This window comes from Aptenodytes patagonicus, chromosome 2 (genome assembly GCF_965638725.1).
Source record: "Aptenodytes patagonicus chromosome 2, bAptPat1.pri.cur, whole genome shotgun sequence".
Classification (NCBI taxonomy): Eukaryota; Metazoa; Chordata; class Aves; order Sphenisciformes; family Spheniscidae; genus Aptenodytes; species Aptenodytes patagonicus.
In genome coordinates, this window is record NC_134950.1 from 100,544,577 (window position 1) to 100,552,115 (window position 7,539).

General features: G+C 43.4%; 1 long non-coding RNA gene across 1 annotated transcript; it reads right to left on the bottom strand.

Moving 5' to 3' along the window:
* Positions 1–123: 123 nt before the first annotated feature.
* Positions 124–6,888, bottom strand: LOC143157445 (uncharacterized). The gene is made up of 3 exons (XR_012994793.1): positions 6,712–6,888; positions 2,972–3,104; positions 124–380 (listed from the first exon to the last, which is right to left on the bottom strand). It is a non-coding gene; the product is annotated as an uncharacterized LOC143157445 (long non-coding RNA).
* Between the last annotated feature and the right edge of the window lie 651 nt (positions 6,889–7,539).

The window sequence follows — 7,539 nt, forward strand, 5'->3', positions numbered from 1 at the left end:
ACAAATGTCAGATAACCCTACATTGCAGTTGTCACCCCATTAACAAACAGCCACATTGGGGGTGGGGGTACCCTCTCAATCCAACCATAAAGGACTTCAGATTCTTATGAATTACTTACTTATGGGAGGAAGTGAGCTTATTCTTTAATATAGGACAAGTCTGGTAGCATTTACTTTTACTAGAAATATTTGCTTTTTAAAAACTGTATTAATAAATGAGATAATATAATGCCAAAAGTCCAGCTGTAAGCTCCCAGAGCAGCCTGGGCTAATGCGCTGGTACTGCTGCTGCGGGTGCCGATGTGGGTGAGAGGTCATTAGTTTCCTTTGCTCCCTCTGCTGTCCCCAGAAGATGACTTGTGTCAGGAGGGGCTTGAAAGCTAAAGATTAGAGGGAGAATAGTCATGTCAGCTCCAGCATTTTGTTACTGATTTTCTAAATACCTTATTTGAACTATAGCTCTTTTGCTAGCGTGAATTTCTTGCATCAATGCAAAAAAACCAAACCCCAAAGTTTGCAAATCAGAAGCTAACCATGCATTTCCTTTGCTCCGGCATCTCCGTACGGCTCCACTGCAGTTTTGGTTGTGTGCAGGGTGTGGCTTGAGCTTTACAAACCTAATGCCTCTCTTGCATAGACAGGTTTCTCTTCTATTCTCCAAAATACCACGTGATAATAAATAAATAAATAAATAAATAAATAAATAAATAAATAAATAAATAAATCTGCATTGGAGTGTGATCTCAGTCTACAACCACACATCTGAATAGACACAGGTAACTGTGAAGAGACACTTAAAGATCAATATTAACTATTTAATTGTTCATGTAAGACTGGCAAGATCAGGCACACTGAGAGTTACGAAGGCTGATTTCATACACAGCCCTGCCTTGATATCAGTGTCTAAAAAAGGGGTCAGCTCCCACCGAAGCTTCTCCCGTGATTGGGGCAATCATAAGCGTGTGTACTTTTTCGACTCTTGCCCCAGCACTAACGTGGATTCTTGCACAGCTAACAAGACAGTGAACTAACCTTTGTAACAGTCAGGGCATGGAAAGGATCTCTTTTCTCTGCCAGAGAACTGTTTTCATGAAACTTGTACAAACGTAACTGTCTCTGAGAACTGACCTCCTTTGCTGCATTTGGTTGACACTGCCAATGGATTTGCTAGTCATTAAGGGAAGGGAAGGAAATACCTGGACAGAGACACTGTGACCACATACCTTTGAGGCCACTGTTCAAAAAAACCAGGGAAGTAAAACCAGAGGGGAAACATAGACCTGTCCTGGAAATGCCCTCTCATTTGGCAATGGGCAAGATTGGTGTTTGAAACCATTTTTAAAATGTTGGTTTACCAACTCTGGAAAAAAAAAGAAAAAGAAAAAAGAAACAAAGCTCAGACAACCCCTTGGTGTCTTTGAGCTCCACCAAAGTGCAGACAAGCTCACGAAACCCTCTGAGATATCTACAACCCCACCAAAGACTCAATCCACAAAGCATGGCATTTGCAAAACTCCAAGGAGGTTGTGGCCATGTTCGGCGAGTTCAGAGACTATGCATGGGCATGACTGGGACACTTCCACCATGTACTGCACGTAGGGCCTCATTTTTGTGATTGACATGGCCAGGAGTGTATTTTGCAGATGGGATTTGGCAAAGCGTCAGCACCTTTTATTTTCTATTTTTGCTTAGGGTGGACACAGGGGTCAGCCAAGACTGTCTGTTGAAAACAACAGGTTGTTTTGTGCCATCATTTTTCTAGCCTTGCTTTCAGCTGATGTTAGTGGTGAAGGGGCCGCTTTAGTATCTGAATTCAGAGTCAGAGCCCATGGAATTTCTCAGGGCAGCAGAGGCTCTCGCTGTACCAGGGAGGCAGGAGGGTGGTAAGAAGAAGGGAAAACAATGGATCCCCATTTCAAGTTCTTAATAATTTTTAAGCTAGTGTAAGATACTACTGAAAAGGACCTTTGTCTAAAATACTTGTACGTTACATTTATCGTCTTACTCTGTAGGAACACGTTCAATACAAACAAACAAACAAGAAAAGCCCGACAACTTTTGCCATTTTTAGGACTGTGGGGAGGCCATTGCTGATTAGAAGCAAAACTACATCCAGGAAATATTTGTTGCTATAGTGACCGTATTTAGTTGATTCCTTTTTCTGCTGTACAGATCTGATTTAATTAATTCAGATATTTATAAATAGCTTCCCGTGGGGCCAAAACTAATGGCTGCAAAGTAAAGTTGCAAAGACTTCGGATGTGCAGCTCTGTATGGACAGACGGAGACCCCACTTCAGCAAAGCAGTTAATGTCAGCACGCAGTTTTAAGTGTTACATCTCATTCAACAGAATTGTGTGTGTGCTTAAACTCATGTGCTGAAATAGTCTGCTGGAGTTGAAGCAGATAGTGAGCATTTCTATTTTAAACTGTGTGGTTTGTTTTGATCTAACTTTCATAAACTCAGTGGAAATAAGTCCTTAAGTAGTTACACCATTAGTCATACTAGGAGTGGCCAGTTGCTTACTCAGCAGTTGCTGTGAGCATTACAGAAAATATAGGCATATACACCTTTCATGGTTTCATGTTCCTTTCGCTAACCCCCAGCCTCTGTGAGCCATTCTCTACAGCTCTTTTCTCCTTCCTTTTGTTTATACTAGCGCTAGGGAAATCATTGAAACACATGCATTTTACAATTGCCTAAAAGGGAATTTTTCTGGAAGTGTGCAAATTGAGCATGCAGTATGTGTAAACTCCAGTAGTTCAGGTCCCTTCTGTAGGAAATTCTCTTGAAAGCTTCATCATAGTCAGGTGCCAAAAGTCTTGCAGCTACTCTGCATCATTTGCTTAGAATACGAGTTCCACATCTATTGACTCTGTGCTGTCCCAGGTGTTAGTTCTGCCTTGTAAATGCAACCACACAGTCAGTTTGGGAGAGAGAGAGGCACGAGGAAAAGGTTGAAAGATTTACCATTCCTGCTGCTTTTCAGAGGTTTTATCCCCTCCAGTAAAGCATGGCATATGCAAATGGTTCTCTCCACATTTGGCACATCAGGGGGCATTAGCGTGTTGTCCAGCTTTAGGATAGCGAGGGACAGCTGAAACTGGAGGAACAGAAAGGGAAAAGTCCAGAAGTAACTTAAGAACTACAATGACACAAATTGCCATCTGCAAAAACAAATAATCAGAAAACTGGTTAACACCTCTAGCATCATCTTTATCCATACTCCTTTCACATATTTTCAGACCATAGTTTGTATCAGACATTTGACACCTTTCCTAGCCTTCTGCACTCAGTCTTTTCTAAAATCTGACTTTTGCATTGCAAATCTGTTTTTGTCTAAGAGTCAGAATCCAGGTGACATCTCTACTAAGAAAGTTGGGGTTTTCTAATGCACCTCAGCTTCCCTGAGGTGCAGTTCTCACTTTCTCCACCCAGAAATTACATGGTCTTTGCTGTTTTCTTAGACTTATGGAGAGCCAGACTCCAGGTCCCTCAGACTGCATACAAAGAGAGAGGACGATGAACTGAACTTCAGAATTCATTCTTTCACCTGCACTGTGAATCCACAGGAAACAGTCAAGACATCCTGAGATTGTATCTGCAAACGTCCTGTGGCAAAATCTATGCCATGGGGCCCCTTATTTCTTTTCACCAAGGCAAAACCTGGTCAGGGAAGTTTGTGGTGCAGAACGTCCCTCTTGAACCTGTGCTGCTGGACAGGAGCAAGGTCTCTTCCTGCAGCATCTATTTTGGAATATCCATCAGCTCTGGAGGCCTGGTATCTACTTTCCTTACTTTACCATGCGTGTTTGTGGGCAGCTTGCCCTCCATTTTACCCTGCTGAAGTATTCTGGGGTGGGTTGCAATGGTCCTTTTCCATGGAGAGGCTTTTCAGAGAGGAATAGCAGTCCGCCTAGAGCTGGGGTGAAGGCTAGGCAAGGAGGGGTGCTAAAGCTGTCTCTGTCCCGTTCTCTCTCCTGTCTCATGGGAACAGCGGCAACAGTCTCTCCCACAGCGGGAGCCTTTCTGGGATAATTATTTGATAATTGTGAGCTTTCCTGTTCTGCAGTCCTCACTAGTTTTCTCTCAGTACAATTCCATTGAACTTAGTGGGAGAGCGTTCAAATAAATAAGAAGTGTCTCAGTTTTTAACCCAGTAAGTTCATGTCTTAGAGCACTGATGTCATGACAACAAGGTGCTTTTATACTCAGGGCAGTATTTATTTGGAACTTTTACACCCCAAACCAATGCAATTAGTGGGGAAAGGAAAAGTCCTCTTCTGCGCATCTCATCACACCTCTGGGTGAGGAGGGCCGTTTTGTGTCAGAAGCTGAAACAGGCAAAATCAAATGAAGGAGGCAGGGACAGGCATTCCTCTGCCTTGGCAAAGCCGGAAAAGGACATGCTGGAGAACCCCTCAGAGGAGGACCCAGACAATCCCAGAAGGATTAAGCTGTGATACACTGTACGCGGTAACCAGAACTGAACCTGGCAACATGCAGCCCCACGAAGCATGGCTCCAGCGCTCTGTGTGCAAGAGGCTGTTGTCCATCAGCTCCAGCATGACCCTGTGCAGGCTGTTATGACAGCTGTTGGAAACTGTTATGTCAGTGTACCCTTTTGGTCTTTTCAGGAATAGAAGATGCTGTGCTCTTTTGGATTTCTTAATGCCCTGCTTAGTCTGGATCACAAGTTAGTGAGACATTGATAATTTTAACCGTGTACTGCACAGGCCTATTTGTTTATATTGCTGGGACGTGCTCTTTGTTTCTGGCAAACACTTCCAGAGGTAGCCTATGCAGAAAGTGGCTGGAAAAACTTCTCTTTCCTTACACCTTTATCGTCTCTCCTTCTTCTGCAGAACATTGCTACGTTATCACTGTATTCTTTTAAAAGAAATGTCTCTCTCTGAAGTTTTCTTTTGGCACCGTGTTATTTCTTTTCCAGTAATTTTGTAAGGGACAGTGTCAGTTTGGGATTTGCCTTCATAACAAACGCACTACAATTTGTTTCTGCTCTCAAACTTGCACAAATCCACTGTAATGCCAATTTTACAAGTGCATTCCCTGCTTTTCTACCCCTGCTGCTGTTTGATTTTCAGAGAGAAAGGGAGAAGCTAAATATTTATACAAGGGAAACTGCATTTACATAATAAATAAACAGAAAAAGCAGAGAAATAATCCCCCCCTCTGCTCTTAAAGTTTCAGTAACACTGCGTGTAGGCTGTTTCAAAGAGAAGTATGCCTCCTACCCTCGTCCCAGCTTCAGCAGACATCCCTTTAACTGCTCGTACTCCTTTTTAACTCCTTTGCATAAAAGAAAAACTCCCATTGTGTCTCAGAAATTCAATATGATATGGAAACCAGATAGGTTGTTTGTTTTTTTTAAAAAAAGAAATGTCTCCTGCCCAACTTTAGTATGGCAGGGAAATTTGATTATCACTTGTTGACAGGCATGCAGGTCATGTCAAGTGTTTCTGACATGTCTATTTTAAGTTAAGCTAGAATTTGTATTTTGATTATGACAGAGTAAAAATACTTGGACAATAGATAGTCTTTGCCTGTGAATGAAAATTGGAATATGGAAGTTACGGTCAGACAGACTTCTATTATGGAGATGAGGCTTTGATTGGGTCACTGCCCAGATGTCCTAATTTAAAAAAAAAACCAGGAACAAAAAACCCGTACCACCCTCCCTCCTGTTACTTTGAGAGAGAAAAACATGATCACAGCAACACAGGAGAAGTAACATGAAATTACTTGTGAAAGACAACTGGAGATTTTCCTCTTGCCCATTTTAGTCAAGTGATAAAGTATCCATCTCCTTCTGCTTAACCGTCTGTTTTATTCCACAAGCCTGCATTTCTGCAGCATTGCAAGATGTTTTAAGTGTTAAATACCCTGTGGGTCCTGGCTCCTTTGGCTCGCAGCAGTAACTAACTCAATCAGAGTCAACAGCTGAGACCCAGAATGAAGCTGGTGTGTGGTCAGGAGCAGGGCTCCTAGCTGGCTTGCTGGCATGCTCAAATCAGTTGGCCCCCTTCATGCCTTCGGGAGTCAGCAGCAGCAGCATCACTGCACAGCATTCCGCAAGCCCCCAGCAGCTGGCTGAAGCAAGCTGAAGTACTCTACATCCGTAGGTCTGAAACTAGGAGTTGTGTCTCTGTGTGGGGTCTGTAACGGTAGGAGCAAAGTAGAGAGCCCAGTTAGAGGCCATTTATGTGTGCCAATATTTGGCATCAAGGGCTCACCAGAAGTGGAGTCCCAATTTGCAATGGGGTCATGATCAGCAAACATTTGAAAATGGCTAACAAGGGCACTAGGTTTGAGAGTAGTCCTCAGTAGAACAAACTTTAAGCGTTGCTTTCCAAGCAGTTGTCATGTGAAGTCTGGAAACAAGGACTATGTTGGTCAGTATTCAGCTCACTCCTTTTGGAAGCAGACTGGTTCTTGGAAGAAAAAAATTGTCAGAGGATGTGAATGTTTCTGAAGAGGGGGATGCTGAAATTTTGCTGGATTCAGTGTCTGTTTGGTCTTTATCCAGCTCTGAGCTCAAAGGCAACACTTGCGATAATACATTTTCTTCACCATAGAGACAAATGCACCTCGTGAGGGAAAAACAGTTGCTTTGACATTTCAGGCTGGGAAACCTGTCCTTGACACATGCACAGGCCCTGATACATGGTATCTTGGCTTTGCATACTTACGGCTGTCTGGGAGGCTGGCACCGTCCCTGTTCAAAGGCAGTGGCATGCCAGCACCGCAGTGGTGAGGTCCCCAGCGGAGATGTTTGCACTGGGAAGGCAGCAGAGCACGGCAAATACCATCTCTGTCATAGGAGATGATGTTCTCTGCATTAGCCATGGCGTCGTGCACTTGCTCACACGTGGTGCCCTGATGGGACAGGGAAAAAAGAAACGGAGCTTATGTTATGTTGTGGCTGCCAGCAGTCACAAACTGCACCGTGGCAGGAAGCTGAGCGTAAGAGTCAACTGTGTTTTCAGACTTCTTCTAGGAGCTGCAGTCTTGATTTGCAGAGCTGCCAAACACCTGCAGTGCTCCTACTTTCAGCTAGGGGAGTAGCCGTTCTGGAAATCTGTTCAAGGGATTTAAAATCAAGCCCTTGTCTAGTAACAGTACTGTATGACTAAATATTGGTGCCCAAAGGACTAGATAGCAAAAAGCACAGAAAAAGTGGCGGGGCAGAGAGGTGACTATGCTGGAACATAAATCATTAATATGAGCGATAAGGTGAAGCACAAATAAGGGAACATTCCTACTCTACAGTATTACTACTGTAGTTCTGCATCCATAGTCACCGTTTCATAACACTGGCTGGCCAAGACTATGTAAAAACTCGACCCTAACAAATGTACTCTTGGCTCAATGAAGATGATGAGCTCTGATAGTTACGGAGAATTCAATACAGCCAGATTTACTGCCTGTTTGTGCTTCTTCACCATTATAATTCTTCTTCAGCAAAATAAGTGCTTACTGACTAGCGGAGAGGTTATAGGCCCATAAAACCAGAGGAC